Here is a 22,722-nt window from a genome sequence, read left to right as displayed (position 1 = left end):
GACAGGGAAGATGCCGAAGGAGGGACAGAGAAGGTGCAGCAAAGGGAGCAGGGAGGGAAGGTATGAGCGGTTATGGGAAGGCGGTACCATTTGGAAGGGTTGAGTCGGCAGAATGGAGAGATGGAACAGGGTGGCGGAGCTGCTTGTGGCCTGGCCTCTTAGTGGACAAATCGGGAGTAGATGAGGTTGTCCCATGTGTGGCGGCCCTAGAGCACATGTAGAATGGCCTGCCTGCCAGCCCGGACTCCACACCCATTTCTTCTTGTGCACTCTCCTCGTCAGATGAGGCCTGGTGTTCTTCCTCCTCCACCAGCATGTTCCCCCTCTGGTACGCGATGTTGTGCAAGACACAGCAGGCCAGCACGATGTTCCAAACCCTCCTGAGGCTATGCTAGAGAGCCCCACCAGAGTGACCCAAGCATCTTGACCATGCTGAAGAACCACTCAATGACACTCCTATTTGCAGTATAGGCGTCATTACAACAGCTCTCTGCGTTGGTCTGGGGCCTCTTCACAAACATCATTAGCCATGACCTCAGCGGGTAGCTCTTGGCATTCAAGAGCCAATCCTCACCCGAGGAAGCTCCTCAAAGATGCCAGGAACCTCAATGCGACAGGATGTATGCATTGTGCACAGTGCCTGGGTATCAGGCGTGGACGTTCATGATGTGCAGCTGGTGGTCCCACTCCAACTGCACATTCAGGGAGTGGAAGCCCTTCCTATTGATGAAGGGCACCCCCTGATGAGCCGTTGCTCTTTGGGGGGATATGCATATCATCAATAAACCCCTGGACCTTGGGCATGCCAGCGATGGTGTCAGATCCTGCTGCCTGGGCATCCTGGTGCACCTGGTCCAGATTGAAATATATATAGTCCGCTGCCCAGGAGAATAGGGCATCCATCACAGTGCAGATGCACCTGTGTGTGTGGGTGACTGCAAAGTCTTATACAGCCCTATTATGTATTCTCATGTATTTTCTTGAATTCTGTTTAATTCCCTTTTCTTCCCATGTACTGAATGATCTGTTGAGCTGCTTGCAGAAAAATACTTTTCACTGTACCTCGGTACACGTGACAATAAACAAATCCAATCCAATCCAATCCAAGATGCCTGCTCGACCCTTGTAATGACCCGGATTCAGAAACGTTCAGGGCAACTGTCACCTTGACGGTCACCAGGAGCGGGTGACTGAGTTGTCAACACTGTTTTTAATTTTTTACACTAGTGATCATTTCTCCAGTATTTTGACAGATTCTCCCTGGGCTGGTTTTCAATGCATATTTACAAATATTACCAGGATCCTTCCCCTCGCTTGCCGATTGTCTTCATTTCACTGGTGGGGGGTTAAGTCGATTCCCCTCTTGAGTTTAAGCTTTGAGTGAGAATGGGTCAGTTTATTTCCCCGGTTCAGCCAGTGTGGGAGAGGTTTGTGTTCCCTCCTGTCGGTGGCCCACCTCCCTCTCTGTTTCTCGCGAGCCCCTTCCGTCCAGGCGACATTCCCTGCCCTCCCTTTTCTAACCCCCCTTCTCTAACTATCCTCTCCCCTCCATAATTGGTATTGGCTTGGGATATTTTAGAACAGAATTCCCCATCGGCGAGGAGAGCTGTATCCAGCCTTCATGGGGGATGGCGTTGGGCCCGTCCCTTCTCCAAACATATGTCTATGTAATGCGGCGTGTGGTGGGAGATTACAATTACGGAGCATTCTGCTTTTGTTACCCCTGGAAGCACCCTCTACCCTATCACAAAAAAGTCTATCCATGAGTAGACCTTATGCACGTGGGAGAAGAATTATTTTTCTCTTGGATGATGAAACCTTCACGGATCCCCCCACCTGCTCCATAAAGACGTTCAATTCTTGTGCCATGACTGACACGTTACCTGTCCTGGGGTTGGATGTGTCCAATGTCAGGTCCTGGACACAGTTAAAGTCTCCCCCTCGTGATCAATCGGTGAGTGTCAAGGTCCAGGATTAGGCCATCGTTTTCTTGGTGACCTCTATGCCCCTTCTAAAGGTGCTCCTTCCATGGTCCCACTGACCATCACGTATCGCACCCCCTGGGTCCGTCACTGTACTTGTCGCCATGAATGAAACTGTCCTATTGTTTGGTATGGCCACCCCCCTTTCCTCGTGTCAAAACATGAATTAAACATTTGTCCCATCCCAGCCCTTCCTTACTCTGTCGGTCCCCCTCTCTCTTAGGATTGTTTCCTGTAGGAAGCTACGTCCACTCTCAGATTCTTGAGATGGGCAAGGACTCTGGCTGTCTTCACCGGTCTGTTGAGGCCCCTCACGTTCCATGTTACCATCCAGAATTGGAAGGGGGGGTACTCAGGGGCTGTCCACTCCTGTGGGGTCAACCATACTCACCTGTGGGCCTGGTCCTATTTGTTTGGGCCTGCCCTCATTCACGGGCTGTTTTCAACACTCAAATTTAGCTGCCAGGGAGGGACTGGAGCATTGCGCCGGAAACAACAGCAGGCGCAACCTCAATTTCCGCATTAGGCAACATTCTCCGCCCAATCGTGAATCGTACTTTTGGCGCCGCAAAATGAAAAATTCAGCCCTTAGTCTCCCAAACAGAGAATCCACAGCCCCTCATCCTTTGTTTTAGCACTCTGCAACTTTCTGGACACAATATTAAGTTCAACAAATTGAGGTCACAGCCGCTGCTTCTAATTTGTTCAATATAATTTTTTTGTGGAGTTTTTTGCTGATTGCATTCTTTATCCTTCAGTTTTACATTCAGATGTCTGCTACACGGCTATTTACACCCTTATCCATAGGGCCACACCCTTTTTATCTCTACATTACCATTCTCTGGTTTTTGCACCATGAAATCTTTGATTATTGAATCTTGGGCGGGATTCTCCGACCCCCCGCCGGGGGGTCAATCCCGCCCCCGCTGTGTCCCGAATTCTCCGCCACCAGAGATTCACCACGATGGGCCGAAGTCCCGCCGCTGTCAACCCTCTTCCGCTGGCGTGGATCAAACCACCTACCTTCCCGGCGAGAGCAGACGGCACGGGCGGACTCCAGGGTCCTGGGAGGGGCACAGGGCGATCTGGCCCTGGGGGGTGCCCCAACGGTGGCCTGGCCTGCGATCGGGGTCCACCGATCGGCGGGCGTACCTGTGCCGTGGGGGCACTCTTTTCCTTCCGCCTTCGCCATGGTCTTCACCATGGCGGAGGCGAAAGTGACCCCCTCCCCTGCGCATGCGCGGGGATGACGTCAGCAGCCGCTGACGCTCCGGTGCATGTACGGACTTCCACCGGCCGGCGAAGTCCCTTTGGTCCCGGCTGGCGTGGCGCCAAAGGCCTTCTACAGCAGCCGGCGGGACGGGAACAACTCCGGAGCGGGCCTAGCCCCTCAATGTGAGGGCTTGTCCCCTAAAGGTGCGGAGTTGGGGCGGCCCGACGCCGGAGTGGTTCACGCCACTCCATCACGCCGGGACCCCCCGCCCCGCCGGGTAGGGGAGAATCCCGGCCCTTCCTGCCCTCCAACCCATTGCAGAGCTTCCTTTTTGTTCTTCCTGATCCTCCCCCTCTCTGTCTGCTACCCCTTTCTGCACCACCTCCATTCCCACTTCAACACACTTAAAAATGTTTATGTTTCTGTCTTCCTTTAGTTCTGATGAAAGGTCATCGACCTGAAATGTCAACTCTGTGTTTCTCCACAGATGCTGTCTGACCCGTTGAGTAGTTCAAGCATTTTCATGAATTCTTTCAGATTTCCAGCCTCCACAGTATTTTGCTTTTGGATTAGGAAAGCGATTCTGCCAAGAGAACATCTGAATTTCGAAGCTAAATTCACAAACAGGTCCTCACAGGAAATAAGCTTGGGATTATTACCTGAGCCACACGCAAATTGGCATAAGACAAACAGATCAGGAAAGTTTGCAGATGACTGAGGGAGTGTGCCGGAAGGATGGGTTTGATTTTATGGGACACTGGCATGAGTACTGGGTCATATAGTAGCTTATACCATTGCGTCATGCACCGTCTAAACTGGGGCCAGGACATCCTTCCTCGTGGAAAAGGTAACTAGGCTTGTAATTAAGACTGTAAACTAACAAAATATGGAAAGGGAACTGCTAGAAAATGCAAGAACCGTATTCACTCAAGAAACGGTAAATCTAGTATAAACGTTAACCTTCGACTTTTGGCCAAAATGTTATCCACTTTTCATATATTTCATGTGTAAGTTGACCCTCAACATATAGCCAAAATATCCAAACTCTTTGTATTCACCACATATTCACTGCTGAAGTCAAATTTGCCCTGGTGCAAACTTACTCATTGATCAAATCGTAGGTTAGCACACCATTGAAAGCGACTGTTCAGCTCCTCATGTCTGCCTCCATCATCAGATGATGAAATACTTTTTTGCTCCATCTTGCCCTATTTCTGAGGGAAAGACTGGCGGGAACAGTCTCTGACCCGGTAACTCTGTCACAGCAAGACAATGAGGGAAAAAGAAAATATTACACATGAAATACAATAATATTTGACCCCCTATGTTTTGACTAAAAAATTTGTCTCTGAAACTTTTATATGAGTATATATGGCAATGATAAGAAAATTAAGAAAAGAGGACAAAGAACAAAACGAAAGGAAGAAAAAGGAAAATACAAATTCTAGAGATAAGATAAAGCCATAGAATGTAATAATTTGGATTGAGGAACAAGACCTCTCCATACTGCACTTAAAGTACTGTGCACAATTCTTGTGAACAGGATATTGAATGAATGAAAGGGATATTGAAGCTTAATTGATTTTTTTTGATGATGTCACACAAAGTTAATGATGGTTGTGCAGTTGATGGGTAGCACACAAACTTTCAAAGGACATTTGGCAAAGCATCACATAATAGAGTTGTTAGCAAAATAAAGTCCATGAACTGTCTACAAAACTGACTGAAGGGCAGAAAGCAGAAGTGAACGGTTTCAAACTTGAGGGAAATACACAATGTTTCTCCCCACGGTCCTTATTTGTACATCTGCTCTATTTGTAATATTTTCATGACCCAGACTTCTTTATGCAGGGCATAATTTCTAAATTTTCAGATGAAATGAAACTCTTACATGTCATAAACAATAGGGAGGATTTCAGGAGGGCATTGACAGAACAGCAAAACAAGCTGACACAAAATGGATGAGATGTACCAGAGAGAAATGTGAAGGATTGCATTTTGGCAGGAAGAATTAGGAAAGTCAAAATGAACAAAATGCTACAATTTTAAAGGGGGTTCACATGACTAGTCATCCAAGAACCCAGGGTAATCCTCCGGGGACTCAGGTATGAATTCCACCACAGCAAATGGTGAAATTTCAGTTCAATAAAAATCCGGAACTAAAAGTCTAACGGTGACCATGAAACCATTGTCAATTGTTGTAAAAGCCCATCTGGTTCACTAATGCTCATTAGGGAAGGAAATCTGGCCGACATGTGACTCCAGATCCATACAACCTTAAATGCTCTCTGAAGTAGCAATTTGAGGGAAAAATAGCAATTCAAGGGGAATTAGGAATGGGCAATAAATGCTGGCCCATGAATGAATAAATAAAAGGATGAGGGATTTCAGTTATGTGGAGTCATGATGAAGCTGGGGTTCGTATCACCGGAGTAGAGAAGGTTAAGTGGAGATGTGACAGAGGCATTCAGAATGATGAAACACAGAACTCTAGAAGAAACTACAAGACAGAAGGCCATTCATCCCATCTATGAGCAGCACAATGGTTAGCACATTTGCTTCACTGCTCCAGGGTCCCAGGTTCGATTCCCGGCTTGGGTCACTGTCTGTGCGGAGTCTGCACGTTCTCCTCGTGTCTGCATGGGTTTCCTCCAGGTACTCCGGTTTCCTCTCACAGTCTAAAGATGTGCAGGCTGGGTGGATTGGCCATGATAAATTGCCCTTGGTGTCCAAAACATTTCGGTGGGGTTACTGGTGTTATATTACATGATTGTAATACGTTGTTACTCTTTGCTTACTTTCAGAATGATCTGATGGCTGTAGTTCAATTAAACTATCAGTCTTCAGTTTAAAGCAAATAACATTTAGTGAATAACAAATATAAATACTGATGAGTTTGTTCATTCTTCCACAACTATAACTGATGATAAAGTGAAACAGAAGAAGTATTAACTATGTTTAACTACACATGCAAACTAATTTATCTCTCTCTAAAATCCTGCTATCGAGTCACTCCTGGTATGAAGAGGCGGGAATATCCTCTGAGTTCAGTTTAAATACATGAATCTGGTGCTGCCATCTAGTGATTGTCTAACACTATGCTACTGTTGTTAACCCTTTACACACTGCCAGGTATACTACAACTGTGTCACAGGGGTCAGATGGAGGTGTGGGCTTAAGTGGGGTACTCTTTCCAAGGGCTGGTGCAGACTTGACGGGCCAAACGGCCTCCTTCTGCACTGACTGAGCCGTTGCTGGACCTAAAAATGGCTGGTGATATCTCTCTCTCATGGGAGAGCGCGGAGAAGGGAGTCCAGGCAGTCAAGGGCCAGGACAGCCAGGCAGGACACCTCCCCAGAATCAATCGAGGACGATCCTAGGCGATGCGGCGCTTATGACCGGCGAATCGCGAGGGGTAGTATACTGCAGGTCAGCCAGCATATTCGCCACTCTACCAAAGTGAGATGCTAGTCCAGAGACTGGGCCCTCCACTTAGAACAACCTAATGACAAGGTGTGTTTGAATTACATCACCGCGTCACGAGTTGCCCCCATCAGAATTTCTGTCCAGGTAAACAGCCACTTGTTAGAGATGGAGCTGGACGCAAAGGCCGGGGTTTTGGTAATTGGGAGGCAGACTTTTGAGAATCAGGACTGGAGTTTAATGATTAAGTTTGCGGGACGAGGCTAGCGACCTATAGTGGGGAACCCCGAGCCATTGTGGGTACAATAAACCCGGTAACTTATGGGCAGCAGTCCATTAGGCTGCTGTTAATAATAGTGGACTGGCAACAGATCTTCTGGATGGGCACCGGAGGACATTACGAAGTATTGGGGAAGGACCCTAAAGTCTTCCAGGAGGGCCTGGGCAAAATTAAGGGAGCTATGACCAAATTATATGTGGGCCCAATCCAAGTACTTCCATGCCTGCCCAGTCCCCTGTGCACTGCTGGCAAAGGTCGAAGACGAACACAGCCAACTAGAAGGCATCAGGATCATCCAACCGGTACGATTTGCTGTTTGGGCAGCGTCATTAGTCACAGTGCTAAAACCTGACAAAGCCGTATGCCCAGACCATACACCTATGCAGTAATTATAACTTGGCCATCAACAATGCCTCTTGTCTGGAAAGATACCCAATGTCACAGTAGACGACCTATGCGCAAAGTTAACTGGAGGTCATTCCTTTTCCAAGCTCGAGATAAGCCATGCCTATCTCTAGCTGGCACATTATGGCCTTTCCAAGCCTCGTTTGGTGACGCGATGCCTTGCCTTACGGAATTGGACCTGTATTGTCACACCACATGGCTGACGGAGGGTTGGGTGACCTCTACGACTTTGCGGTTAGAGAAGATAAAATATGAGTTAAGGGGCTCAGCAGGGGGATTTGAGAAAAGGTAGGAGATGTTTGTGACCGTGTTTGAGGAGCTGTTCATCACAGGGGGGTGGAGAGGGGGGATGGGGGTAGGGTGAAAAAGTGGGAAAATCTGTACAGACTGTACAGTTGATTGTTGGGAAGTATGTTTCCCAGGGTGTTCATTTGCTGTAACCTGTTTTGATGCATGTTTATATTAAAATATAATGAAAAATAAATAAACTGTTTAAATTAAACCGTACTTCTTTGTATATTTAAAGAATGGACACTGCTGAACCAAACGTTGGCTGCGACTGTTGCAGGGCAAAGGTCAACCCGCATCCTTGTGGAATCTCCCAACTCTCATTGTGAGGTCACAGTACTATCAGCAAATTCAGGGACCAGCAGTGTCCAATGTCTCCCCAGCCTGGTCCTGTAACAAAGGGAGAGCCATCAAAACTCACAATACTAATAGCCACCATCTATCACTTAAGGGGAATAATGTTTTTTTTTTTACCAGAGACGAGAAACTGCTTATTAGCCTGAAATTGATTCATTAAAAGGCATCTTCTCATGATCTAGGCATCTGGGCTTTAGAAAGATTTAATATTACATTTCTCGGCTCGCATCTCAGTCTGCCATTTAACCTCTACCTTCTAAGTATCAAAGCAGGATTCCAGCCTGACCTGCATCAAGTCTAAGCTTCCTCAAAGACAATGGGCTGGATTCTCCGGATCCTGACGCCGAGATCGTGATCGCCGATCGGGCAGAGAATGGATTCCAACACCGGAATCGGGGCCAGTTTGACACCAGTGCGCCATGCTCCACCCCCTACAAATCGGCGGCATCGTGACATGCGCCTCACGCAGTTTCAATGCCGTTGACGCATCATCAGCCGGCCCACCTGCGATGCTCCACTGCGCCGACGGCGCAGGCCACATGTAGTCCCAAGCTTTCTGGAACCCGGCATGCCGCCTGCAGTGTCCAACATCGCCACACTCGGCCAGGATCCGTGACGCTGGCCGGGGGGGGAGGGGGTTCTGCTGGGGCTGGGGGGACTTGGGGCAGGTGGCTAGGGGGTGGGCTGTGGGGGGTCACAGTTGACGGATAAGGGTCACGCACGGCCGGCGCCATGTTTTACGGCACAACTGGTGCAGGTCATATGCCGTGCGCATGAGCGGCTCAGGACCTGCCCATTCTCTGGCAGTTTTCGGTGCGATCCGTGGGAGTTTTAATTCGCTGTCTGTGCTGGACCCAAATTGGTGAGGGTTTCGGGCCGATTTTCCTGTCGTGAAAGTCCACACATGCTCTGCCGGCATCAACACTTAGTCTCAGAAATGGAGACTCCAACTCATTATCTCTGGAAGATTCCTGCCATTGCCTGCTGAGCAGACCAGGTTTCTGTATACCAATCTCATTTTACTCACCATCATCAACTTTAAAGGAATTCTGAAACTCCTGCTTGAGTTAGCTGAACCTACCTGAACCGTAACACCTCCATGAAGGAACTTACACTCCTGATTTAACCCTAAAGCGAGTTTGCTGCGAATCACTTTAAAATTGACATCAGAAACAGAGGGTTAGGCCATAACCTATTTCAAAACTTAAACACCTCTGCATATGGACTAATAGCGAGAAACATGAAGGAGTTCAGTTTGCCTCCCTCCCCTGTCTGTAATACACCTGAAGAGAAGTGGAACTAGCTGAGTTAAATAGTGCCGGAATAGGCACGGTGGGTGAATTGGCCTTCTCCGATCCTGCAACCATTTTGTGATTCTATAATTTTATGATACGTTTCATCGAATATTTCACACTCCACTTTAAAGGTTACAGATTCTACTAGGTTGCGTGGACCAGAGAGAATCCACAATTCTACACTTACACTATAAAACACAAGGAACAGAGAAATACGCAATATACTACGATAACTCACATACAGGGACTGGAAGGAAATCCTCAATGACTGTAAGAATATATAGAAGCCACAGGAATCTGGCTGCCTCAAACACAACAACTTGCATTCATAAAGTTCCTTTATATTGGAAAAAATCCAGGAACACGTCACAGGGGTGTTATCAGACACATTTAAATACTGAACCACACAAAATAATGTTAGGGCATGTGACCAAACACGCATTCAAAGTGCTAGCTTTTAAGGGCAACTAAAGGAAATAGATAGGGGCAGAAAGCTTCAGGGAGGATATCCCAAGCTTCGAGCTGAGGCAGATGAAGGCTCAACCACTAATGGTATATGAAAGGAACTGGGAACATACAAGAGGCCAAGAATTGAAGAGTGAGAGGGTTGAAAGGGATAAAGTCATAGAGAGATCAGAACACTCAGATAACAATTTTAAGGCATTCTGGGTTAGAGAACAATAGGTGGAATTTTGTCCCTGCGGCTAAATGCTGGCTCCAACGGAGAATCGCGGGAGGTCTATGCGGAAAAAATCGGCGCGAACCCCTCGCCGATTCTGGTACCGGTATGGGATTAGCACTGGTGATGACCATAACTCCCGCCGCCCGTGCCAAAAACAGGCAAAACATGTCGGGGTCCCGGGCCACGAGTGCACATGGCTGACTACCTGCAATGGTTGCGCTGTGCAACATGGCGCCAGCCTTGCGCTGACCCGACCTGCAAATTGCGACCCCACCAGCCTATCCCCTGGCCACCCCCCACCAGTCCTCGCTGAAGCCCCCGGCCAGCGACACAAATCCCCGCTGAGTGTGGCGGCGCTCGACACAGTCCGCAGCCTCCACTCACAATTTCTGTGAGAATACGTGTCCCGCGCCGTTGGAAACTCAGCCCATTGGGAGTGCAGCATCGCGAGTGGGCCGGCCGATGAGGCGCCAACAGCATTGCGACTGTGCGCAGCGCGCGCCACAATAACACTGGTTTGGAGGGGTGAAGACCCGCAAACCGATGATAAACCCTCGCTGGCCCCGATTCTGGCGTCAGATTCGATTCATGCCCAATCGCCGGTTACGACATTGGTGTCGGGCAATAGGGAATCCCGCCCAATGTAATTCAGAGAGCGCAGATGGAAGGGACGTGCATTAGTTAGGAGAGAAGAAGTAGAGGTTTGGATAATCCCAATTTAACAGAGTGTGGTCGGTCGGATGCCACCAGACAAGCATCGAGTCAGTTGGTTTTAGAATGAATGAGGGCATATATGAGGGTTTCAGCAGCAGTTGAGCTGTGGAGGGCCAGAGAAGGATAATGTTACCGGGGTGGAAGCAGGCTGACTTGTGATAGAGTAACTATGGCGTTGGGTTAAATAGGATGGCAATGTTTGATCCAGCCTCAGATGGTGTTTGGGGAATCATAGATCATAGAATCCCTACAGTGCAGCAGGAGGCCATTCGGCCCATCGAGTCTGCACCAACCATTTGACTGAGCACTCTACACATGTCCATCCTGCTCTCGCCCCATAACCCCACAACCTAACCTGCATACTGAGGCAATTTGGCTTGGCCAATCCAGCTAACCTGCACATCTTTGGATGTGGGAGGAAACCAGAGCACTTGGAGGAAACCCATGCAGACATGGGGAGAACGCACAAACTCCACACAGACAGTGACCGAAAGCCAGAACTGAACCCGGGTCCCTGGCGTTGTGAGGCCGCAATGCTAGCTACTGAGCCACCGTGCCACCCATCTGGCTGGACAAAGTCCCGCATAAGAGATTATTGTGCAAAATTAAAGCACATGGGATTGGGGAAATGTATTGAGCTGGATAGAAAACTGGTTGGCAGAGAGGAAATAAAGAGTAGGAATTAATGGGTCCTTTTCAAATTGGCAGGCAGTAACTATTGGGGTGCCACAGGGATCGGTGCTGGGACCCCAGCTCTTCACAATATATATTCATGATTTGGGTAAGGGAACAAAATGTAACATCTCAAAGTTTGCAGATGATACCAAGTTGGGTGGGAGGGTGAATTGTGACGACGATGCAAGGATCCTACAGCATGATCTGGACAGGTTGGGTGAGTGGGCAAATCAATGGCAGATGCAGTATAATTTGGATAAGTGTGAGGTTATTCACTTTCGAAGCGAAAACAGGAAGGCAGATTACTGCCTGAATGGTTATAAATTGGGAGAGGGGAGTGTGCATGGGACCTGGGTATCCTTGTACACCAGTCGCTGAAGCATGCAGGTGCAGCAGGCGGTAAATAAGGCTAATGGTATGTTGACCTTCATTGTGAGAGGTTTCGTGTATAGAAGCAGGGATGTGTTGCTGCAATTATACAGGGTCTTGGCGAGGCCATACCTGGAGTATTGTGTACAGTTTTGGTCTCCTTCTCCGAGGAAGGATGTTCTTTTTTTTTAAATTTAGATTACCCAATTCATTTTTTCCAATTAAGGGGCAATTTAGCATGGGCAATCCACCTATCCTGCACATCTTTGGGTTGTGGGGGCGAAACCGACGCAAACACGGGGAATGTGCAAACTCCACACGGACAGTGTCCCAGAGCCGGGATCGAACCTGGGACCTCGGCGCCGTGAGGCAGCAGTGCTATTCACTGCGCCACCATGCTGCCCAGGAAGGATGTTTTTGCTCTCGAGGGAGTGCAGCGAAGGTTTACCAGACTGATTTCAGGGATGGCGAGACTGTCATATGAGGAGAGATTGACGAGGTTGGGATTGTTCTTGCTGGAGTTCAGAAGGATGAGGGGGAATCTCATAGTGACGTATAAAATTCTAACAGGACTAGACAGGGTAGATGCAGGGAAGATGTTACCAATATTGGGTGTGTCCAGAACCAGGGGTCACTGTCTGAGGATTCAGGGTAAATCATTTCGGACAGAGATGAGGATATATTTCTTCACCTAAAGTGCGGTGAGCGTGTGGAATTCATTACCATAGGAAGTAGTTGATGCTAAATCATTGAATATATTCAAGATAGCACTTGGGAAGAATGGGATCAAAGGCTATGGGGAGAAAGCAGGATTAGGCTATTGAGTTGGATGATCAGCCATAATCATGATGAATGGCGGAGCAGGCTCGAAGGGCCAAAAGGCCTCCTCCTGCTCCTATCTTCTATGTATCTATGAATAATTCTGATGGCATTAAAAAGGACGTAAGGAAAGACACAACCAGGAATTCATGTGGAGGCCGTAACCCTGCCAACATCTGCCCTGGAAGCCACTGCTCTTAGATGCCTGAAGTTGTGACTTCCACCCGTCTGTGGCAAGATGTCCCACCAACTACAGCAGCACCATTGGAAGCAGGTTTGTAGTTTAAATGCGAGGGTAGGGATCACCCGGGCAAATCAGGGGTGCATAATTCGTGAGGCCAGTGGTGGTCACAGGATGTTCAATCAGGAGGAATCCTTCCTATCCCAAGCCCAAAGGGAGTATGCAAAATTTTACATGTGGCAAAGTGATCCCAGCTACTTGTAAAATACCAGCAGTGGGGAGAAACCCTTAAATGGCCACAAATTGACCAAAGAGCCACAATTGACATAAAAGCAGGTGGGCAACCCACCACCTCACCTGCTGCAAGTAAAATATCAAGACGGGGAAAGATGATGGGCATGTTCCCTCCCCAGCTCCAATTTCGTGCCCACACCTCCCAAAACCAGCCCCAAGGATTGGATTTCTTTATTGTCCCGTGTACCAAGGTACAGTGTAAAGCATTTTTCTGCGAGCAGCTCAGATAATTTAGTACATAAAAAGAAAAGAAAATACATAATAAGGCAACAGTGCGGAGTCTGCACATCCTCCTCGTGTGTGCGTGGGTTTCCTCCGGGTGCTCCAGTTTCCTCCCACAGTCCAAAGATGTGCAGGTTGGGTGGATTGGACATGATAAATTGCCCTTAGTGTCCAAAAATTGCCCTTAGTGTTGGGTGGGGTTACTGGGTTATGGGAATAGGGTGGAGGTGTTAACCTTGGGTAGGGTGCTCTTTCCAGGAGCCGGTGCAGACTCGATGGGCCGAATGGCCTCCTTCTGTACTGTAAATTCTATGAAATAAGGTACACAATGTAAATACCGATACACCGGCATCGAGTGGAGCATACAGGAGTGTAGTATTAATCAGGTCAGTCTATAAGAGGGTTGTTCAGGAGTCTGGTAACAGCGGGGAAGAAGCTGTTTTTGAATCTGTTCATGCGTGTTTTTTATCTCCTGCCCGATGGAAGAAGTTGGAAGAGTAAGTCGGGTGGGAGGGGTCTTTGATTATGCTGGCTGCTTTCCCAAGGCAGCGGGAGGTGTAGATACAGTCAGTGGGTGGGAAGTGGGTTTGTGTGATGGGCTGGGCAGTGTTCACGACTATCTGAAATTTCTTGCGGTCCTGGGCTGAGCAGTTGCCATACCAGGCTGTGATGCAGCCCGATAGGATGCTTTCTATGGTGCACCTGTAAAAGTTCATAAGAGTCAATGTGGACATGCCGAATTTCCTTCATTTCCTGAGGAAATATAGGCGTTGTTGTGCTTTCTTGGTGGTAGCGTCAATGTGACTGAACTAGGACAGATTTCTGGTGATGTGCACACTAAGAATTTGAAGTTGTCAACCATCTCCACCTCAGCGGTGATCATGCAGGCAGGGTGTGCACAGTACTTTGCTTCCTGAAGTCAATGACCAACTCTTAAGTTTGCTGGCATTGAGGGCGGGGGGGTTCTGGATAATGTTACCAATGGCTGGCTAATGTTACCAATGGCAATAAAACATTGGGACAAAATGTCATTTACTAAAGGCACAAATGGACAGGACCAAACTGTATCTGCAACGTTACTGATGAATCTGTCATACAGGAATCAGAGAGAAGCTGCAATGTTATTGGATGCATGACAAAATAGCCACTAGAGGGCACCTTGCAATGATACTTGTGACATGAGTACAGAGAAACAGATGACTTTGTAAGGCTGCTGATAGCATTAACAAATAAATTTAAAGTACCCAATTCATTTTTTCCAATTAAGGGGCAATTTAGCCTGGCCAATCCAACTAGCTTGCACATCTTTGGGCTGTGGGGTTGAAATACGGGGAGAATGTGCAAACTCCACATAGACAGTGACCCGGGGCCGGGATCGAACCTGGATCCTCAGCGTTTTGACACAGCAGTGCTAACCACTATGCCGCCATGCCGCCTAGATGTTTTATAAAATTCATTCTTGGGGTGTGGGCATCACTGGCAACGTTAGCATTTATTTATTATCCCTATTTCCATTTGAGAAGGTATTGCTGAGTCACATTGTTGAACCGCAACAGTCCAAACAGTATGGGCAGTTCCAGGAGTTTGGCGCAGCCATGATGAAGGGTAGTGACATATTTCATGTTTAGAATGGTATGTGACTTGAAGGGAAAACTTGCAGGTGGTTCTGTTTACAAGCGCCTGCTGCCTTTGCTCTTCTCTGCCCATAGAATTTGGGGATTTTCTCTTCTATGCCCATAGAAATGTGTTGCTGAAGAAGCCTTCACAACTTGTTTCAGTGCATCACCACTGGCAATGATGGGTGCGAATGTTTAAGGTGGCAGATCAGATTACAATCAAGCAATTATGCGAGATGGTCTCAACTTTTTTCAGTGCTGAATACATCAGGCAGGCATAGAGTCATACACCTGGCTTGTGTCTTGTGAATGGTGGACAGACGTTGAGGAGTCAGGAAGTGAGTTACTCCCACAAAATGCCAGCTCGTGTGGCCATTATGTATTTGTGGTTGATCTAGTTAGGTTTCTGATCAATGGTTACCCACAGGATGTTTATACTAGGGGATTCAGCAATAGTAATGTAATTCAAGGATAATGTCAAGGTCCAAAGATGTGCAGGATAGTTGGATTGGCCATGCTAAATTGCCCCTTCGTGTCCAAAGATGTGCAGGTTAGATGGGGCATTATTTCGGCGGGCTGGTGCAGACACGATGGGCCGAATGGCCTCCTCCTGCACTGTATGGATTCTATGGAGAGGTGGGTAGATTCTCTCTTGTTGGTCATTGCCTGGTACTTGTGTGGAGTAAATACTACTTGCCACTTAACAGCCCAAGCCTGAATGTTCTCCAGATCTTGCTGAACAGGAGCATGGCGTAAAGCACCATGAGAGGAGAGTGAGAGGATTCAGGGGCAGAGCAGAGTTAGCCACCGCCACCAATCAGAGCCATGCTCAGAAAGAAAAATCAAAGTGCGATCACAGGAAAGCAGGTAGGTGATTGGCTGGTGAGTATTTTCTATTTAACCTATATACAGAATTTCAATAGGGGTGAGATGAACATTAACCAAAATAATAAGGCAGGATAGAGGCATTCATTAAAATTTAATTAGTGAAATAACTAATTAACCAGTTAATTAAAATACAATAAAGGTGGCAGGGCCAATGATATGGGAGCTGGTGGACGCCAGTGTGATCAAAGGCAAACATGTAGGTGTCCGTGACTTGAGGGAATGAAGAAGGTCGAAGTGAAGGAGCCTCAGCCCCTGCACTTATCCGGCAGATTTAAGGTTCTTCCAGCCAGTACAGAAAAAGGTGCAGAATGCAGAGTGGATGAGCAAATTGACAATTGCACTGTGGTAGCGGAAGCCGTTTAAGTGGAGAGAGAAATTTCAAACGTAGCAGCAGTAGGGGACAATATAGTCATGGGGATAGGCACAGAGAGTTTTGTGAAGCCGAAAGTGAGACTCCAGAAGACTGTTTTACCTTCCAGTGCCAAAGGTTGAACATCATGTGCTGGATTCTCCGCACCCCAATGCCGAAATCGCGTCCGGCAGGTTGGAGAATCCATTTCCGCGCATGGAATCAGGACCGATTCTTTGGGCCCCGAAAAGCGGAATGCGCCGCATATCCCCTACCTGCGGCCATTGCTGGAGGCCTGCCCTGCCAATCTTCACCCCCGACCGGCCGAAGTCCCGACGGCGTGGATCTAAACTGGTCCTGCCTTTCGGGATACTCGTGTGGCGGCTGCGGACTCATGGTCGGTGTGGGCCGAGCAGAGGGCAGGGGGACCCTCATACAGCACCGGGCTAATTTTGGGAGGGCGGTCCGGGTCGGGTGCACGGCTGATTGGGGGCACTATTTGGGAGGTCCAGCTCTGCGGTCTGAGTCCGCCATGGAGCACGGTGCAGCGGGCTGAAGGGTGCCCTCGTGCGCATGCGTGGCCTCTTACCCGGAAGTCCGGGGACCCGTATCTGCAGCAAAAGCTGCTAGATTCATGATGGGTCCCTGCTAGCCCCCTGCAGGGCTATGAATATGTGGCCTTTTCACACCAGTTTTTCTGGCGTGAAAGGCCACAGTTTTTACAATGGTGTGGGGACTTTGTCTCCAGAACGGAGAATCCAGCCCCAGATCTCTGCTGGAGAGGAGCTTGCTGTGGGATGGTGAGGATTTAGTCATCGCTATCCATGTAGGTACCAAAGACCTAGATAGGAATATGGAAATAAGTTTCTGCTTAGGCAATATGAGCAGGTAAGGGCTAAATTAAAAAGCAGAATCTCAAAGGTAATAATTTTTGGATTACCTGGTCTACGAGCAAATTGGCACAGGGTGTTTAGGATCTCTTATTTTTCAAATAAGAGATTAGGGAGCGCGAGATTAAGTTTTATTGCAAAAAAAACATTACAAAATAAAAGGAGCAAAGCCCAGCAAGGCATAAGGAAAAAACAACTGGAAAGAACAAAGAGAGAGCAACATGCACCCAGAGCGTTTTACCTGGACTTTCTGGTACCACCCCCCTCTCTACCCCTAATTGGCTTACAAGTTTTCAATTGTGACTTCTGATTGGTGCTTTGTACCATCACTCACATTGATAACTGACTTACTAGCTATACTCCCTTTTTTAGTCTAGCTGAGAGGTTGGTGTAAGGTTTCACCGCCAAGCTGACCTTAACTCAGAACAATGTACTCTTGTATTTCAATATTTTTAAAACTTGGATTTTCACTATTTCCCTACAATCCCCCCTTTGATTCTTCTAATAATTCTAAGAGAAGTAATCAATAAAAGCTAGCAAGGAAATAGTGAGAGGAACACATTCACAGATGCCTTTGATGGTCCCTTTGTTTGGGTACAGCCTTCAACACTGGAATGGCAAGCCTATAAAGTGTTACCAGTCTTTAAATATAAGAAGCACATTTACTAGGCAAATGGGGAAGACAGTTAGTCTTGAGAGGCTAACCTCAACAGGGGCTTCAGTTAGCTTTTTAAAGCAACACTTAATGAGCATTAAAACACAATGAGAACAAAAATGAAAAATAAGATCCAAGCCCTGAACTAGAGAGGTTCCCGTTGAGCTCAGCCATCTAGATGCCCAGCTCCAAAAGGTGTTGGGTGGTGGCTGTTTGAGTTTCTTTATCTTTGTTTGGATGTAAAGGATGTGTTAACATTTAGCTGCTTGGGAACTTGTTTAAACTCAGCATAGCTGGACTGGCTGGTCGAGGAAAAACGAGGAATGCAAAAAGTGAAAACGCAAAAACAGATGTAACAATATGGTCAAACATATTGGCAGCTGCCTGGGTGGTCAGGAGAACTTGATAGGGTCCTTCCCACTGAGCATCTAAAGGTTATTTTTGTACTTCCTTCACGTAACCCCAAATGCCACGGTTGATGTCGTGTTCTCCTTCTGGCGGGTCTCCCCAGGATGCCGATACCTGTTGGGAAGCAGAACTAATAGCATTTGTTAGATTCTGACAATATTCTAATAAGACATCGCTAATTTATTGACAATTGGCTTTTCCCAAATCAATTGTTCCTGGTAGGGACATGGGTTTCCCTGTTATGGTTTCAAACGGACTCAAATGCGTAGTCATTAGGGGTTGCAAAATACTGCACAGGACTATTGGTAATGCCTGGGGCCAAGGCCAACACATTCCTTCCTGATGGTGTTTGGCAAGTCGGTGTTTCAGAGTTCTGTTCATTCTTTCCACTTGCCCTGAAGGTGGCTGAGGAACAGGAGTAATGGTCAATAGATACTTTTTGGGCTGGAGGAAAGTTTATAGTTGAGTTACCCAGGGCAGTTTTGAGACCCTTGCTTTTTCTTATATATATACTAATGTTCTGAATCATGGTGTGCATGGGGACAATTTCAAATTTTGTGGATGGGAGTATTGTAAAATGTGAAGACGACAGTGCAGAACTTCGAAAGGAAATGTACACGTTGGTGGAATGGGCAGATAAGTGGCAGATGAAGTTCAATGCAGAGAAGTGCAAAATGATGCATTTTAGTAAGAAGAATATGGAGATACAATATAAAATAAGGGGTAAAATTCTTAGGAGCAGAGGGACATGGGTGTATATGTGCATAGGTCATTAATGGTGGCAGGACAAATGGAGAGCAGTTAATAAAACATTTGGTCTTCTGGCTTTTATTAATAGGGGCATAGAATACAAGAGCAAGGAGGTTATGCTAACTTATACAAAAGACTAGTTGGACCTCAGTTGGAGTACTGTGTACAGTTCTTGGTACCACATTATAGGAAGGATGAGAACGCATTGGTGAGGTTTACAAGAATGGTTTCAGAGAGCAGAAACATCGGTCATGAAGATAGATTGTTACGGTTGGGACTGTCCTCCTTGGAGAGAAGAAGGCTGAGAGGAGGTTTGGGCTGGACAGGGTATATTGGGAGAAACTGTTCCTGCACAAAAAAGAATTGAGAACAAGAGGGAACAAATTTAAAGTGATTCACAGAAGCATCAAAAAAACCTTTTCACACATTGAGTGGTTCGGCCATTAGCATCTGCATGCTAAATAAACAGTCCAAGGAAATTAAGGAGAAAAACGTGAGTTTTCTCGGGACAGAACACACCCTGCCTGAACTGCAGCAGCCAGCACCAACAAAAAAAGCACATATTTCACATTTAAGAGTATTGTAGTAACTGTTGTAATCATTCCTGCACAACTCAACAACTTTACAAGGGGAACAGAGCACTAAAGCATGGAAATGCTGTTAATCTTTTATAGAACACTGATTCTGTCTCAACTGGAGTATTGCACCCAGTTCTCAGCAACACACTTCAGGAAAGATGCTAAGGCATTTCAGAGGGCACTGAAAAGATTCATAAAGATGGTTCCAGGGATAAGGAACTTCAGTTACATCGATAGATTGGAGGAGTTGGGACTGTTGCTCTTGGAGACAGTTTTAAGGAGATTTGATAGAGGTATTCAAAATCATGGGGGGAGGGGGGTCTACATAGAGTAGACAAGAGAAAAATCATTCCCATTAATGAAGAGGGTAAGCATGAGAAGGCACAGATTTAAGGTAATTGGCAAACAAAGCAGTAGCGACACGAGGAAAAACATTTTCACACAAGGAGTGGTTAGCATGTCTATGCTTGAACTAAAGCTGCAATGAAGTTGAGGGATGAGCAGTACTGGCAGAACCCAAACTGTCACTTAATAGCAGCATGAGTGACCTCTTCTATTATTTTGCTGATACTTACCTGACGGGGCAGTGATTGGTCGGAGTGGATTTGTCCTGCTTTTTGTGGGCTGGTCACACTGGCAGTTTTCCATTTTGTCAGCAATGTGTTGCAACTGTACTGAAACAGCTAGGTTAGGGATGCTGCTGGTTGAGGAACATAAGCACTACAGCTGGGATGTATCCATCCTGATTGGCCAAAATATAAAAGGTTACTTATGGTACTACCATGTGGGGATCAGAGGTATTTTACAATGTCACAGCTGGCACTAATGTACAGGGATCAGAGGGAATATCTGATAGCTCAAGAACACAGAAACAAAGAGAATAAGCACCAACATACAAGGGCCAGAGGGAAGTTTACAATGTTACTGCTGTCATAAACGCTTTAATCAGCTAAGTTGGCACAGGTGCAACAAAGAGGATAGTGTTAGGGCCTAGGGCACAAACCTGTAGAAACATGTTCAGCTGTCCACAATAAACACCTGTTCACAAACATTCCAACCTGCCTCGGGCTCTGTCAGAGGGGGGTGTGAAGGATGGGCTCGGCTGGGTATCTGGACCCATCCCCCTTCCTCTCCCTCCCAAACCTGGACCCCATTCCTACCTCCGCCACCCCACCACCCCAAGGGTTTGATAGGACCTTGTGATGGAATGGCTAGCTCGCATGCAGGGATCACCCAGGCAGATTGAGGAATGTGGACAAGAGTCAGACGTTGTAGAACGGTGCAGGGCACCAGAGCTCATCGCGGAGCATGTCGTGGTCACCTTCCATCCCATGGACGAGACCTGCTGATATGACAAACCCAAAGTCCACATCCCGTAGTGAGACGGGTAGGAGAATCACAGAGGGGAGTGCAGGTGTGGGGGGTGGGGTGCTAGGGGGTGTGGGGGTGGGACGGGATGTTTGTGCTGCCATCCAGCTAGTCGGCTCACTAGTCGGTGGACCAGGAGACAATTAGAGCGTCCCATGCGTGGCGGCCATGGAGCACAATTTCTGTGACCTCCTGTAGCTGCCTGGACCCCATGCCATGCCCATCATGGCCCTTTTACCCATCCTCATCGGATGAGGACAGGGGCTCATCCCTCCCCTCCAGCCTCTCTGTTGTGGAGGACACAGCAGGCCACCACGATGTGGGGACCCTTCTGGGGCTATATTGGAGGGCCCCTCCAGAGCAGTCCAGGCACCTGAACCACATCTTCAGGATGCTTGGTCATGGCCCTGGTCGCGGCATGGGCATCGTTGTAGCAGGTCTGCACGTCAGTCTGTGGCTTCCAGATAGGCATCATCAGCCATGACCGCAGTGGATAACACCTGTCGCCCAAGAGACAGCCCCTCACCCGGGGGTGCACCTAAAAGGTGTCGGGAATCATTGAGAACGCCAGGATGAAGGCATCTTGCACACAGCCTGGGTGTTGGGCACAGACGTGCATGATGTGCATCTTGTGATCACACACCAGTTACATGTTCTTGGAGTGGAACCCTTTTCGGTCCATGAAGACCACTCTCTCATGCACCCGTGCTCGTAGGGGGACATGCGTCCCGTCGATCACCCCCTGGACCTGGGGCATCCTAGCGATGGCAGCGAATCCCACTGCCTGGGCAACGTGGTAGGCTCAGTCCATATTCAGGCTGATGTATTATGCCAACCTGGCATATATGTCCTCCATTACGGCATGGATGCAACTGTGCACCGAGATCCCTGACAGGTCCCCACCCGGTGCCTGGAAGGACCCCGTGGCAAAAAAATTCAAGGCGACCGTAACTGTGACAGCCACCGTGAATGGGCGTCCTCCTCGATACCCCCTCGCTTTCAGGTGTGCCATGATGCGGCAAATATGTTGTACGGTCTCCTTGCTCAGCCTGAGTCATCGGCGACACGCCCGGTCCGGCACGTCCATTACACACGGGGCTGAATGTGGCGCTTCCTTCCCACCTCCTCCGCGTCTTGTTTGGTGGCCGGATCTCCATCCTCACTAGCTGGCGACCTTTCCTCTGGCTCAAGCTCTCCGCTACTGTAGGGCCCTCATCAAACAGCTCCTTCTTGTACAGCGTCAGTGCATCTGCCAGGGCTACAGCGACGAGGCAGATGCCAACCATTCCTGGTTGGATACCAAAATCCATTGTCTACAAGGGGGGAAAGGCAGACTTGCTGGCATGGTGCGACCCCAGTGCGGAACCAGGTCCAGCGAGCTACATAGTGGCCCGGTCCTGCACTGCAGCGCCTGCCCCCACATGTCTCCCTCCACTCCTCCCTCCTCTCCCATCCCACACCCACCCCCGGCAGTTCCCCCGGCTCTCTGTCCTCTGCACTACATTCCTCTCTCATCGGTGTCTAGCACCGCGGTCTCTCATCGGTGTCTGGCACCGCGGACTCTTGACGCTGCCAGCAGCGGGTACCGTTAGCTGGCGCTACGTATGCCAGCGATATGCGCTGTGGCTTCCATCCGGCGCCCTCCTCTAGGATATACTGCGGCGCCCCCGTGGGTGGGCCACAATATAGTTACAGATTGGAATGTTGTGAACGGTTGGAATGTGGGTCTTTCAGGAACAAACAGTGCGAGTGGAGTGAGTGATAATCACAGACCCACATTCCAACTGTTCTTCACATTCCAATCTGTCATTATCTTGCAATTGTGTCTCTCCTACATATGCTGTGATTGTGAACCTTACTGCACTTCACCTGATGAAGGTGCAGCACTCCAAAAGCTTGTGATTTCAAATGAACCTGTTTAACCTAGTGTTGTGAGACTTCTTACTGTGCCTGATCCAAAACAGAAATTGGAAGCTCAGGTCTGGGAAAACTCAATTTTAATTTGACCAGAGCCCCAGTTG

This window comes from Scyliorhinus canicula, chromosome 19, assembly GCF_902713615.1.
Source record: "Scyliorhinus canicula chromosome 19, sScyCan1.1, whole genome shotgun sequence".
Classification (NCBI taxonomy): Eukaryota; Metazoa; Chordata; class Chondrichthyes; order Carcharhiniformes; family Scyliorhinidae; genus Scyliorhinus; species Scyliorhinus canicula.
Note: the sequence above shows the minus strand (reverse complement) of the source record.